At 45.0% G+C, this 14,100-nt stretch overlaps 1 long non-coding RNA gene and 1 other non-coding gene across 2 annotated transcripts; one reads left to right on the top strand and one right to left on the bottom strand.

Annotated features, from left to right (window-relative positions):
* Positions 1-211: 211 nt before the first annotated feature.
* On the top strand, positions 212-405 carry LOC132210264 (U2 spliceosomal RNA). Its single transcript, XR_009446511.1, has one exon. It is a non-coding gene; the product is annotated as a U2 spliceosomal RNA (small nuclear RNA).
* Positions 406-580: 175 nt separating this feature from the next.
* On the bottom strand, positions 581-13,691 carry LOC132210234 (uncharacterized). Its single transcript, XR_009446464.1, has 3 exons — positions 13,516-13,691; positions 10,470-10,624; positions 581-1,883 (listed from the first exon to the last, which is right to left on the bottom strand). It is a non-coding gene; the product is annotated as an uncharacterized LOC132210234 (long non-coding RNA).
* Positions 13,692-14,100: the final 409 nt, after the last annotated feature.

Genomic DNA, 14,100 nt, shown 5'->3' with positions numbered 1-14,100 from the left:
TGATGTACATTCACTCCGAAGAGTATTATAGAAAAGGTCTTGAAAAAGTACTGGTGTAAACTGACTGTTTGTTTGCCCCAGTTAGGAAGCCCAGGAGTATGGGAACAACAGTAAAACTGTCAGCAGTGATTTACAAGCCTTCGCATACAGTAACGCTGATGGAAAATATGGAAGGGAACTAGGACCCAAGGTAATCCAGGATTAGACTGGCATTGCTTCTTGGCCTCTTAGTACACATTGATTGTAGTCTATCTGTTCTTATCAGCTTTAATGTCTGATGTGTTGTTTACTTAAGGGCCCTATGTTAAACAGACTTTTGGAGCAGGGAGTTGGACCAGGGGCTTGCTCTGTCCGCTCCATGCATCATCCTGGTATTGCAGTGTTTCCAGGAATGTTGCACTCTCATTAAACCAATTTTAAAAGCAGCTGGATCAAAACTTGAAGAAGGGTGCCTCAGCCTGAGATGTTAGACTTCCTGCTCCTTCAGTGCTACTTGGCCTGCTGTGGATAAAAATCAAAAGGAAAGATTGCATTGTTTCCAATAAACAACTATCTATTAAAAATTGAAACGTGTCTGTGGAGAGCAAGAGAATCTGTAATTGTAAAGGTGTGCAGACGTATTGACCAGGCATAACTAACAAATAAAGAGCCATCGGGATCATCATAGAATTCCTACAGTGTGGAAGATGGCCATTCAGTCCATTGAGTCCACACAAACCCTCCAAAGAGCATCCCACCCAGTCTCTCACCCTACTCTGTCCCTGCATTTTGCACCCGTGACACTAGGGGCAATTTAGCATTGTCAATCTACCCAATTTGCACATTTTTTGGACTGTGGGAGGAAACTGGAGCACCTGGAGGAAACCCACGCAGGCAGGGTCTGGGTCGGACACGCTTCGTAAGCTCAGAGTGGACTTGATGGGATAAATGGTCTGCTTCCACACCGGAGGGAATCCTGTGGTCTCCAGAAACAAGCCCAAAAAACATGGTTTGGATATAGCTAGCAGCAGAATCAAAAACCAACCTAACAGTTACTCATAAATTTGCTGATAGTTAACCAGTCCTGATGAACCAGGAAATCCCTTTTCACATACCGTGCGGGTGGATAGTCTTTCGTCAGTGTGAATGTGTCGATGTGTCATGACAACGTGACTATTTCCAAGCTCTAACTTACAGATATACAACTGATATTATTATTTTATCCACAATACCAGTACCTTTAATTGAGCAGGGATCAGTAACATCAGTACAAACAGCCCAAAACCATGGTTCATTTGATAGTGAGAGAGTGACAGCAAAATCCTTCAACTGTGCTTCTTTGTGAACCACGGGTGTGTTAACAGTTTGGATGACTGAGTGAATGCCTTCCCACATTTAGAGCAGGTGAATGGTCTCTCCCCAGTGTCACTGAGCTGGTGTAAGGACATTTCAGATGAATCTTCACAGACCATGTGCATTTCTCCCCACTGTGAGTGCTGCTTTTTCCTTCAGTGTTCAAAATCCTGAGGTAATTGAGTTGTGATGAACAAAGTGAGTGTTAGATCTGGATATGTTCCTGTTTGAATTCTCCAACTGTAGACTGAGCTTTCAAACAGAAAGCAAGTGCAGTGAGCGAGGAACCAGAAGAACACACACAGATTGTGAAACTGAGAAATCCTCTGGACATTTGTGGAGCGATACTTGGGGAATATGCTGGATTATCATTAGAACAAATTCATAAATAAAGATCCTCCAGGTCAGGGATCCAGTCAGTGTTTGCACAAAACTCCCGAAAGAGAGGTGGGAGAGCCAGGGAGGAAGGACAGGCATTGTATAGATCTGTAACTCAACCCTTCGAACCCTCTGAAAGACTAAGAACAGTGCAGAAGTAAAATTGTGGAAATCTGAAATGAAAACAAAAAATGCTTAGTCAGAGTTGTACAGCACGACACAATCCCTTTGATCCCAGTTGTCCATGCTGACCAGATATCCTAAATTATTCTAATCCCATTTGCAAGCATTTGACCTATATTCCTCTCAACCCTCCCTATTCACATACAAATCCAGATGCCTCTTAAATGTCATAATTGTCCCAGCTTCCACCAGTTCCTCTAGCAGCTCATTCTACACAGGCACCACCAACTTTCCCTTTAAAAAAAAACTTTCCCTCTCAGCTTAAACTGGCCACTCACCCTATGCCCAAAATAATTTTATTCATTGCTATAAAGGACACCTCTCAGCCTTCAATGCTCCAGGGAAAATAGCCATAGCGTATTCAGCATCTCCCGACAGCTCAAAATTTCCACCTCTTGCAACATCCTTGTAAATCGTTTCTGCACCCTGCCAAGTTTAACAGCATCATTCCTATAGCAGGGAGACCAGAACCGAACAGTATTCCAAAAGCAGCATAATCAAAGCCTTGTTCAGCCTATAACATGACCTCCCAACTCCTACACTCAACGCACTGACCAGTAAATGCAAGCAGAGCAAATATCATCTTCACTACCTTCTGTACCTGCCATCCACCTTCAAGGAACTGTGCACCTGCACCCCAAGGAGTCTCTGTTCTGTAACAGTCCCCAGGGCCTTATCCTTAACAGTTTAAGCCCTGCCCTGATTTTCATTACCATAATGCAATCGCTCCCATTTATCCAAACTAAACTGATTTCTGGCACTCCTTGGCCCATCGACCCATCTGATTAAGTTCCCATTGTACTTGGAGGCAAACATCTTTGCCGTTTACTGCAACAATTTGTGTCATCTGCACACTTACTAACCATTCCTCCAATATTCATTCCACATGATTTGTATCAATGACAAAAAGCGGTCGAACCAGCACCGATCCTTGTAGCACACTGCTGTTCATAGTTCTCTAGACTGAAAAAATAGACAACCCCCCCCGCCCCCCACAACGATCCTGTCTCCTACCTTCATGTCAATTTTGTTTCAAGTAGCTAACTCTCCCTGGATTCCATTTGATCTAATCTTGCTAACCAGTCTATCATGTGGAGCTTTGGTGAATGCCTTGCTGAAGTCCACATAGACAATGTCCACTGCTTTGCCTTCTTCAATCTTCTTTGTCACTTCTTCAAAAAACTCAGTCAAGTTAGTGAGACAAGATTTCCTACTCACAAAGCCATGTTGACCATCCCTAATCAGTCTTTGCTTCTCTAAACACATGCAAATCCTGTCCCTCAGAATCCCCTCCAACAATTTACCCACCACTGACATCAGGTTCAACGGTCGATGGTCCTCTGGCTTTTCCTTAAAGAATGGCACCACGTTAGCCACACGGCCTTCTGGCACCTCAGTCGTGTCAGTGATACAAATACCTCAGCAAGGGGCCAGCAATTACTTCCCCAGCTTCTCCCAGAGTTTGTGGGTAACACCTGATCAGGTGCCAGGGACCTATCCACCTTTATGCAGTTTAAGACGTACAGCACCTAGACCACTGTAATATGGACATTTTTCACGACTCATTATTTATGTCTCCAAGCTCTCTAGCTTCCATATCCTTCTCTGCAGTAAATACTCATGTGAAATACTTATTTACTATGTCAGCCTCACGTTTTTTTTTAAATGTGTCTTTCTCCTCTCATCCTACACATATGTCCCCTTGTCTTGAAATTCCCAACCTAGGGAAAAAAAGCCCTTAATATTCACATAATCTGTGCCCTCATGATTTTAAAAGACTCTGTAAGGTCACCCCTTAATCTCCTATGCTCCAGTGAGGAAAGTCCTAGCTTTGGCAGTCTATTTTAATAATAAACCCTTCATTCCTGGCAACATCCCAGCAAATCTTTTCTGACCTGTCTCCAGTTTAATAATAACATGCTTCCTGTAACAGGGTGACCAGAACTGCACACAATACCTCACATGAAGCTTCACCATGTCCGGTACAATCTAAACATAGCATCCCAACTCCGAGACTCCAAAGGTTGAGCAATGAAGGCAAGTGTGCGAAACAACTTATTAACCACCCTGTCTACCTGTCTCCATAAACTTCAAAGAAGTATGTACCTGAATCTCAGCATTTCTCTGTTCCACAACACTATCCTGGGTGTAACCATCAATTGTGAGTGTCCTACACTTGTTCATTTTACCAAAATACAATGTCTCACATTTATTAACTTTTCAAGGCATGATCAAGAGGGCGGTGGACAAATGGCAGGGGGATTGGATCAGATTTGCAGCACCTCTAGAATGAGAGTGAAGCCTTTGACAGAGTTCCACATGGTTGACTGATGAGTAAAGTTAGATCACATGTGATTCAGGAAAAACTTGCTAATTGGGAGCAAAATTGTGCTTTCCTCTAATACAGTCCTTATGATAACAAAGTGTGAAGCTGGATGAACACAGCAGGCCAAGCAGCATCTCAGGAGCACAAAAGGTGACGTTTCGGGCCTAGACCCTTCGTCAGATCCCATTTTTATTCTTCCACTTGATGGTGGCACTTGCAATTTCCTGGGATTCAAGCTCCAGAATTTCTTGGTAAACCACTTCATCTCTGTGCTCAATGTTTTTTGTCAAAAAGTGAGGTAATCATGAATCATTTATTTTAATACCTCATTTTCTGAAATGTCTTAAAATATTGTTTGGCATCTTTCTATGTGAGGCGTCCGAGACAGTGAGGTTCAGTGCCATTGTCACAGCATGTTGACATCACAGACTGGAACAGAGACGAGCTGAGTCTGTGCAAACCAAAGATCCCCCACACACTGTGAAGGACGGGAGGGTCCCGGATAGGGGGCAGAGGAAATTTAACAGAATGGTTTGTAGGAAGAGGGTTTTTAGTTGCATGGCTTTTTTTTAACATTATTCTTTCATGTGACCTGGGTGTTGTTGGTACATATTGAGAATATCCACCTATAACAGACGGACTCTCCTTCTCAACCTCTCCCCCCTCGCCTGGGGCGTGGTAATCTTCAGGTTAAACCAGCCCTATGGTCAGGTAGGACAATGGTGACTTTACCTTTGGCAGTGATGCCACTTTGCCTCAGTGGTATAGACGGGAATGTTGAATGTGTTGGATGGGACACCACTCTGACAGAGTGCTTCATCTGGAGGATGTTCACTACTTCTAATAGTGTTGGGGCTGTACTCATGCAGGGAAGTGGAAAATGTTCCAACACAATCCAGACGAGTGCCTTATAGACAGCAAACAGACATTGAGGAATCAGTTGATGGGGAAACGGAGATTGTTCTCCATGTAACAAAGGATTTTGTGGGGACCTTTGATAAAGTGTTTCTTTTGCCAATACCACTAGGATGATAAAATGTACACAAGACTGATCATAAAAAAGATTACAGGACACACTGAAAATTTCAGGGACGATCTATTGAGAGAATGGGGTGATTTAAGAGAGAAATTTTACACGGCAAATGGGAAATGAGCAGGAACACAATACTCACACACAATGCGAATATTGAGATGTTGATGAATTGAGTAAATCTGTCAGAGTTTGGTGTTACAATTATTGAGTTCCCCACCTGAAAGTCCACTTCTATTATCCTGGAACACAGATTCATGAAATCCATCACTTTCAGTCCGGGTAGAATTTCACAACATCCCCTCATCCTGGCCGAGGATAACTGTCATTGTCCCTATTACACATTATCCCTTTTGGAGGTCAGTCGTTGATTCGGGGAGAAATCTATTTGGGTTTCTAGGCATTTCCACCTTGCGACTTCACGTCACTGACCAGAACTGCAGGTCTTTGACATATGGCAAAGAACTGCCAAGATTTAGAGAGATGCAGATGGCAGGATTCACTTCCTTTTCTTCTGTGCTGCTGCACTGCCACATCAATGAGACATTGGCCTGGAAAAGCTAACAGCTTGATGAACAAGTTGTCTGGATTCTGAACAATGGACTGCGAGCTTCTCCCAGTCATTCAAAAGAATGCCCCTTTAAAAAGATAGCAATTATGTACGTGTCGTCTTGCCCAGTGCTCCCAACAAAAAGATTATAAGAATGAGGGAGGATCTCATGAAGGGATAACAGTCAAGTTCCGTAAGGGTTACAGTTTATGGAGAGATATTGATAAATGGGTGACAAGTTGGCAAATGGAGAATAAATGTGGGAAATTATGAAGTTAATTCTTGAGGAGACGACCAAAGAACAGCGTGATTTAAAAGGTGAAAACTGTGGAAAACTGCATCACATAGGGACTCAGGAATAATTGTGCAGGAAATACAAAGCGTGCACACAGTTGCAACAGGAAATCGGGAAGGGCAAAGGGACGTTATCCCTTATATCATGATGTTTGCAGTATAAGAGTTTGGAATACATGTCTTAGGACAAATGTACAAATTGTTAAGACCACATCTAGAGGAACGTTTAAGCTTTTTTGGTCCACTTAAGCAAATATATCACTTCAGTGGAGGTATTTCAGAGAAGATAAACTAGGATGATCACCGGTTTGGAGTGATTATCTTTTAAGCTAAGACTAAACAGGTTTGGAATCTACTAACTAGATTTTAGAAGAATGAGAGATGATCCAATTAAAAATACAGGATTCTTACAGGAGTTGACAGCATAAATGATGAGGGGATATTTCCGATCATGGGAGCAGATTCTTGATAAGGCTGAGAATAGAGGGTTCTCTTTTGGAATCATCAAATTTAAGGCAACACAGACATGGGTAAGGGGTTTCAGTTACAAGTGAGGTGGAGAGAAGGAGCATTTCAGAGGTTGAAATTTCTGGCATGTGATTGAGAAGATGTATGGAAAGATGTTCACGTTGAGGGGAGATATGAGAGCATATTGAGAAGGGTACAGTTCAGCCTCAGACAGTTCCCAATGAGAGAGATGGATTCAGTACAGTAGTAAGAAAAAATAATTTGTAATAACAACTGAAGGCAATGTGTTTAACTATCACAAAGTGTTATTGGAGGAAATTTCAGCTAATCGAGTAGTGGAAGCATGATAAGCTGTTTTATAATTGAGTAACAGTGGAGCAAAGGAGAGACATGGAGGGGAGTTAGATCTGAATATTGTAGTATATGTGCAAAACCCAACACAGTGCTTGTGCAAGATCTCACCTCCTGGCAGTATGTCAGTGAGAAACAGGATGGGCCAAGGATAGATCCTTGAGGGACATCGACTACATGGATTTCAGACAGGAAAGAGGGAGATGGAGTGGGATTTTCCAATGACAGTGAGGTCAAATATTGGTTTTAAACAGAACGGGTGAGAAGGACCTAACCAGAAAAGAGAAGCAGACAGAACAAGTGGCAATATCTGAACTGGCATGGGGGAAGAGGCAAGGAGGGGGAGGAGAAATAAGAGAGAGTTAGAATGTTCGTAGTTTAGCGAGAATAGGGCAACGGATTAAGACGAACTCTGATAAGGCTTACACGAGACTGGAGAAAGATGCAAGTTTAGGACTAAAACAACGAGCAACGTGCCAGGCAATTTGGTTTGGTGGGCTCGTGGAAGAAAGGGAAGCAGCAGAGGCATCCGATCTGGATTGTCTCAATCTTAGTGAGATGGAGTTTCTATGTGTCTCCTTCACTTGTTGTTGGAGGGGAGGATGGAGGAGTCAGGATGATGGACAATGGTTTGCAAAAAAACAATGCCTGTGTTAGAGATATTCAAAACTGAATGAACAAACCTGATGAATTAACTTTTATCCAGAATACTAAAATGTACAACAGAAGTCTGGGTTTGAATCCCATCTTAGCAGATGGTGGAATTTGAATTCAATAAAAAAAACTGGAATTAAGAATCAACTGGTTGCCGAGGAACCATTGCTAATGGCAGAAAAAGAAAAAAAATTAATGTCCTTCAGGGAAAGAAATTTGCCAACCTCAACAAGCCACTCAGTTGCAAGTGACTGTAAAGTCTCAACAAAGGAATGAAGCTGGGTGGACCACTTGGCATCTACTAAGGCCCTAGGAAAGACAACTGCAGAATCAGCCCTATCGACTCCATAAACTCCTCCTTACTAATATCTCAGGGTGAGTGGCAAAATTTGGAGAGATGGCACAAAGACTAGTCAAGAAACAGCGTCATATGCATAGAATCTACCTTATAGACAAGTGACACACGCCACCATCACTGTCCTTAGTGAAGGCCTGTCCCAGGAACAGGACAGACGTGGCAGCACAGTGCTATTCTGACCACAGTAACTGACCTGGGAGTACTCGACATTGACTCTGACGCCTGGAAGTCTCATGGCTCCTGCTGAATGCCATGGACCATTCTCCCTCAGTTGATAAAATCAGCAGCAGTATTATCGCTAGATTATTTATCCAGAGACCCAGATAACATCCTGGGGACCTGGGTTCGAATCCTGCTATGGCAAACGGTGGAATTTGAATTAAATAATGATCTGGAATTAATAGTCGAATGATGACCATGAAACCATTGCTGATGATCTGGGTTCACTTATGGAGGGGAAGGAAATCTGCCATCCTTACCTGGTCTGCATGACATGCAACTCCGAACCCACAGCAATGTGGTTGACTCTTAACTGCCTTCAGGGAAATTAGGGATGGGCAATAAATGCTGGTCCAGCCAGCGATTTCCACATCCGAAGAGTGAATTTTAATTAAAAAAACTACATGTTGAATAGCACTTGGAGAAACAGTGTGAGTGTGAATGACACTAAATGTACTCAATGTCTACCATCAGGAGTAGTTCAGCATCAGGATTACCAATCAAGCTGGTCAAAGCTGTCTGGCTGGGACTGCAGCAGGTACTGACGCAACCATCAGAAGGGAAAAACATAGCAGATCTCATTGTCACGAATTTCCCAGCTGCAGAAGCATCTGTCCGTGACAGGATTGATAACAGCAACCACTGCACAGTCTTGTGGAGACAAAGCCTCATCTTAAACTTGAGAATTCCCTCCATTGTGTTGAGTGGCATGAACTTGGGCTAAAAGGGACAGACTTGGAACAGATATAGGAACTCAAAACCAGATATCTATGAGGCTTTGTGGGACATCAACAGCAGCAGAACTTACTCCGGCACAATCTGTAACCTCATGGGCCAGCATATTGTGCACTCAAACATTACCATTGATCCAGCGGAACCACACTGATTAAATGGAGAGTATAGGAGGGCATGCCAAGAGCAGCACAAGGCATACCGACAAATAAGGTGCCAACCTGGTAAAACTGCCCAACAGGACTATCTGCATGCCAAATAGCATAAGCAGCAACAGTTACAGCTGAGCCACCCCATAACCAATAGATCAGATGTTAGCTCTGCAGTTCTGCCAAACCCAGTCGTGAATGGTGATGAACAATTAAACAACTCACTGGAGGAAGCATGCCAAAAATCCCCATCCTCACTGACAGAGGACCCCAACCTATCCATGCAAAAGACAAGACTGCAGCAATCTTCAGCCAGAAGTGCCAACTGGATGCTCCATCTCAACCTTCTGCAGAGGTCCGCAACATCAGAGATGTGAGTTTTCATCCAATTTGATTCATTTCAAATCATATTAATAAATGGATGAATACTGCAAAGGTTACAGGCCCTGGCAACACTCTGGCAATAGTACCAATGACTAGTGCTCTAAGCTTGCTAGCCTCCAAGCCAAACTGTTTCAGTCCTGCTACAACACTGGCATCTACTGACAATTTGGAAAACTGCCCAGGTCTGTTCAGCACAAAAACACAGCAAATCCAACCCGACCAATTTCCCCTCAAGCAGTCTACTCTCTATCATCAGTAAAGTGATGGAAGGTGTTGTCAACAGCGCTATTAAGCAGCACTTACTCAGCAGTAACCTGCTCAGTGTCATCCAGTTTGGGCCATGGCGGGCACGCAGTTCCTGATCTTATTACAGACTTGATCCACAAATTCACAAACAGCTGAATCCTGAGGTGAGGTGAGGGTAACTGCAGAGTCCTGCACCTAAACCACTTACTTCCACTTCAGTGACAATGACCTGACAACGACACCTTTGTTTCAGCTCATCTGCTGAACCTCTCATCTATTCCTGTGTTACCTCGAGACATAACTATCCAAATTCACTGTCAGTCAGCCTCCCACATTCAACGTCCCTGCAACCTCAAGAATACCTAAAATTCTGCTGCACACAAGTTCATTTGTACCAAGACCTGTTCACCCATCACTGCTGTGCTCCTTGACCCACAAAGGCTCCTATTTATAAGGAACAATTAAAAATTCCCACCCTTGATTTAATTCCTGGCTGTGATGAGCCCTATCTCCTTGCACCACACAACCTTTAATACTTCGACAACTCATTGAGTTTCAGACTCCAATAACGTATTTAATCATTGCTTCACTATTGGAGGCTGTTTCTACAGTTGCCAGGCAACATGGTCTGGAATTCCCATGATAAACCTCTTAGGTTTGCCTTCCTTCCTTAAGCTAGTCAGGAAAAACTGCAAATTTGGTTACTTTTTGTTCACCTGAACTAATATGGCCTTATGTCAGAAGTTTCTTGATAATATTTTTATCAAATTATAAAACATGATAAAAATACAAATAGTTTGTTGATTTGGACATACACCATCAGCTCTTCAGTATTGCTAGATGAATGATCTGTAACTTCTCAAATGACCGCATTGTGGGAGTATCTTCATCATATGAACTGCAGCAGGACACGAAAGTCAAACATCACCTTCTCCACAGGCAACAGGGCTTTGGCAACGATCGCTGGTATCTGTGGAAGGAGAAACAGAGCAACTGTTGCAGAAGTGCAAAATGAATGACAGAATAAAAATGCTGTAGAATTTGGTGGTCTGAAATGGAAGAAAAGTGTACTCTCTTTCTGGGAAAATATTTCCTGACTGTGAAAGACACCATTCAAAAATTAAGAGAGCAGCACATGGTGAGGGGATGGGCAGCAGTGGAAAATTTATTGACAAAAAAGGTAAAAGGAAGTAACAGTAAAATACCACAGAGATCAAATATATCCATCATTAGAGACTGAAGAGATTTGAAACCGACAAAGGTGATCGGGGAGCACAGAAGCAAGCAAGGGCAGTGCGAGCTGCTATGATCCAAAACTCTGGGGAAGAAATCCAGAAGAAACAAACATTTCTCTTGGATAAGAGATAATAGGAACTGCAGATGCTGGAGAATCCAAGATAACAAGTTGTGGAGCTGGATGATCAGAGCAGGCAAAGGAGCAGGAAAGCTGACGTTTCGTGCCTCGACCCTTCATCAGAAATTGGGGAGGGGAAAGAGGTTTCTGAACTAAATAGGGAGACAGGAGAAACTGATCAAAGATGGAGAGAGAAGATATGTGGAGAGGAGACGGACAAGTCAAAGAGGCCAGCATGGAGCAGGTAAAGGTGAGTATAGGTGGGGAGGTAGGGAGGTGATAGGTCAGTCCAGCGAGGACAGACAGGTCAGGGGGGGTGGGATGAGGTTAGTAGGTAGGAAATGGGGGTGCAGCTTGAGGTGGGAGGAGGGGATAGGAGACAGGAAGAACAGGTTACGGAGGCAGGGACAACCTGGGCTAGTTTTGGTACGCAGTTGGGGGAGGGGAGATTTTGAAGCTTGTGAAATCCACATTGACACCATTGGGCTGCAGGGCTCCCAGGCAGAATACGAGCTGCTGTTCCTGTAACCCTTGGGTGGCATCATTGTGGCACTGCAGGTGGCCCAGGATGGGCATTTCGTCTGAGGAATGGGACGGGGAGTTGAAATGGTTCACGACTGGGAAGTGCAGTTGTTTATTGTGAACCGATCGGAGGTGTTCTGCAAAGCGGTCCCCAAGCCTCCGCTTGGTTTCCCCAATTTGGAGGGGGCCACAACGGGTACAGGGGATGCAGTATACTACATTGGCAGATGTGCAGTTGAACATCTGCTTGATGTAGAAAGTTTTCTTGGGGCATGGGATGGGGGTGAGGGAGGTGGTGTGGGGGCAAGTCTAGCACTTCCTGCGGTTGCAGGGAAGAGTACCAGGTGTGGTGGGGCTGGAGGGGAGCGTGGAACGGACAGGGGAGTCACGGAGAGAGTGGTCCCTCCGGAAAACAGGCACGGGTGGGGAGGGGTAAATGTCTTTGGTGTTGGGGTCGGATTAATGATGGCGGAAACGTCAGAGGATGATGCGTTGGATCCGCTGATTGGTGGGGTGGTACGTGAGGATGAGGGAGATTCTTTTTCGGTTGTTATTGCAGGGACGGTGTGCGAAGGAGGAGTTGTGGAAAAATGCAGGAGAGACGGTCAAGGGCATTCTCCATCACTGCAGAGGGGTTGCGGGAGGAAAGAGGTCGGGGCGCTGGGTTGCGGTCCTTGAAAAGGAAGGACATCAGATGTACAGGAGTGGAATCCTGGGAGCAGATGCGTCGGAGGTGAAGGAATTGGGAATAGGAGATGACATTTTTTTCAGGGCAGTGGGTGGGAGGAGGTGTATTCTAGGTAGTTGAGAGAGTCGGTGGGCTTGAAATGGACATTTGTTTCCAACTTGGGCAACCGTCCAGAAACTGAGGTCCAGGAAGGTGAGAGAGGTGTCAAGAGGGGGCCCAGGTGAACTTAAGGTTGGGGTGGTAGGTGTTGGTGAAGTGGACGAACTGTTTGAGCTCCTAGTGGGAGCACGAGGCAGCACCAATACAGTCATCCATGTACTGGAGGAAGAGGTGGGGATCAGGGCCAGTGTATGTACGGAAGAGGGATTGTTCCAACAAAGAGGCTGGCATAGCTTGGGTCTATGCAAGTACCCATGGCCACCCACTTTGTCTGTAGGAAGCGGGAGGAGTTGATAGAGAGGTTGTTGAGGGTGAGGACGAGTTCAGCTGAGCACATAAGGGGGTCAGTGGAGGGCAACTGGTCAGACCTGCAGAACAGGAAATAGCATCGGGCTTTTAGGCCATCTGTATGGGGAATGCAGGTGCTAATGTCGTATACTGCATCCGCTGTACCCGTTGTGGCGTCCTCTACATCGGGGAAACCAAGCAGAGGCTTGGGGACCACTTTACAGAACACCTACACTCAGTTTGCAATAAACAACTGCTCATCGCCACCTCCCTAACCTGTTCTTCCTCTCACCTATTCCCTCCTCTCATCTCAAGCCACACCCCCATTTCCTACCTGCTAACCACATACCACCCCTTTGACCTGTTGGTCCTCCCTAGACTGACCTATCCCCTCCCTACGTCCCCACCTACACTCACCTTTACCTGCTCCATCCCCACCTCTTTAAACTTGTCTGTCTCCTCCTTACCTGCCTCCCCTTCTCTCCCTGTTTATTTCAGTATCTCCTTCCCCTCCCCCATTTCTGAAGGGTGTAGGCCCGAAAACGCCAGCTTTCCTGCTCCTCTGATGCTGCCTGTCTTGCTGTGTTCCTCCAGCCTCACACCTTTTTCTCTCACTTTCTACCAGAAGCTGTCGCGCATGCGCCCCGCGGATCATTGCCCCCAATAAAGATGGTGACGGCCACACGGACGTATCGCCATCTGAGGCATTGATTTGTTTTCTGCAAACGTGAGTCTGGGAGTTTCAAATGTGTGTGTTTTTCGACGTGCACTAAGTGTTTCTAAAACTTCCAAACCCATACGAATACCACTTCCCTGCCGATTTGCTTTCTTTACCGTGTCCCTTTCTTACCTCAATTGCACAAATCTTGGTCTCAGCAATGGATCAAGGCCTGAAACGTCAGCTTTCCCGCTCTTCTGATGCTGCTTGACCTGTTGTTTTCATCCAGCTCTGCACCGTGTTATCTCGAATTCTCCAGCATCTGCGGTTCATATTATCCAAGCGACTCTGCACTGCTCTCGTGAATGATCACGTGGTTTTCACCGGTCCCGCCCCCTCATCATTCTGATTGGTTAGAATGGCAGCGACATCCACCGGTCATGCTCGGCACTCCTGTGCCCCTATTGGCCCCTCGCTGACATCAATCACCCCGACGCCATTGTCAGCTGGAGCATGCGCAGTGCTTCGTGTTGGCATTGTGAGAAGCTGATGATCGTCGTCACAATGTTGCATATTGAGACAAATGAGACTGAGAACTGGATGAGAAAGATTGTTACATTAGCGATCCTGGGGCTTTAATAAGTCGCGCTGAGGAAGGGGCACTGCACCCGAAACGCTAACTCTGTCTTTTTACCTTCACAGTTACTGCTAGACCTGCTGAGCTTTTCCAGTAACTTTGTTTTTGTTCCTGATTTACAACATCCCAGTTCTTTTGTT

This window comes from Stegostoma tigrinum, chromosome 11 (assembly GCF_030684315.1).
Source record: "Stegostoma tigrinum isolate sSteTig4 chromosome 11, sSteTig4.hap1, whole genome shotgun sequence".
NCBI lineage: Eukaryota > Metazoa > Chordata > Chondrichthyes > Orectolobiformes > Stegostomatidae > Stegostoma > Stegostoma tigrinum.
The sequence above is the reverse complement of the archived record's forward strand: the minus strand, read 5'-3'. Positions and strand labels throughout refer to the sequence as shown.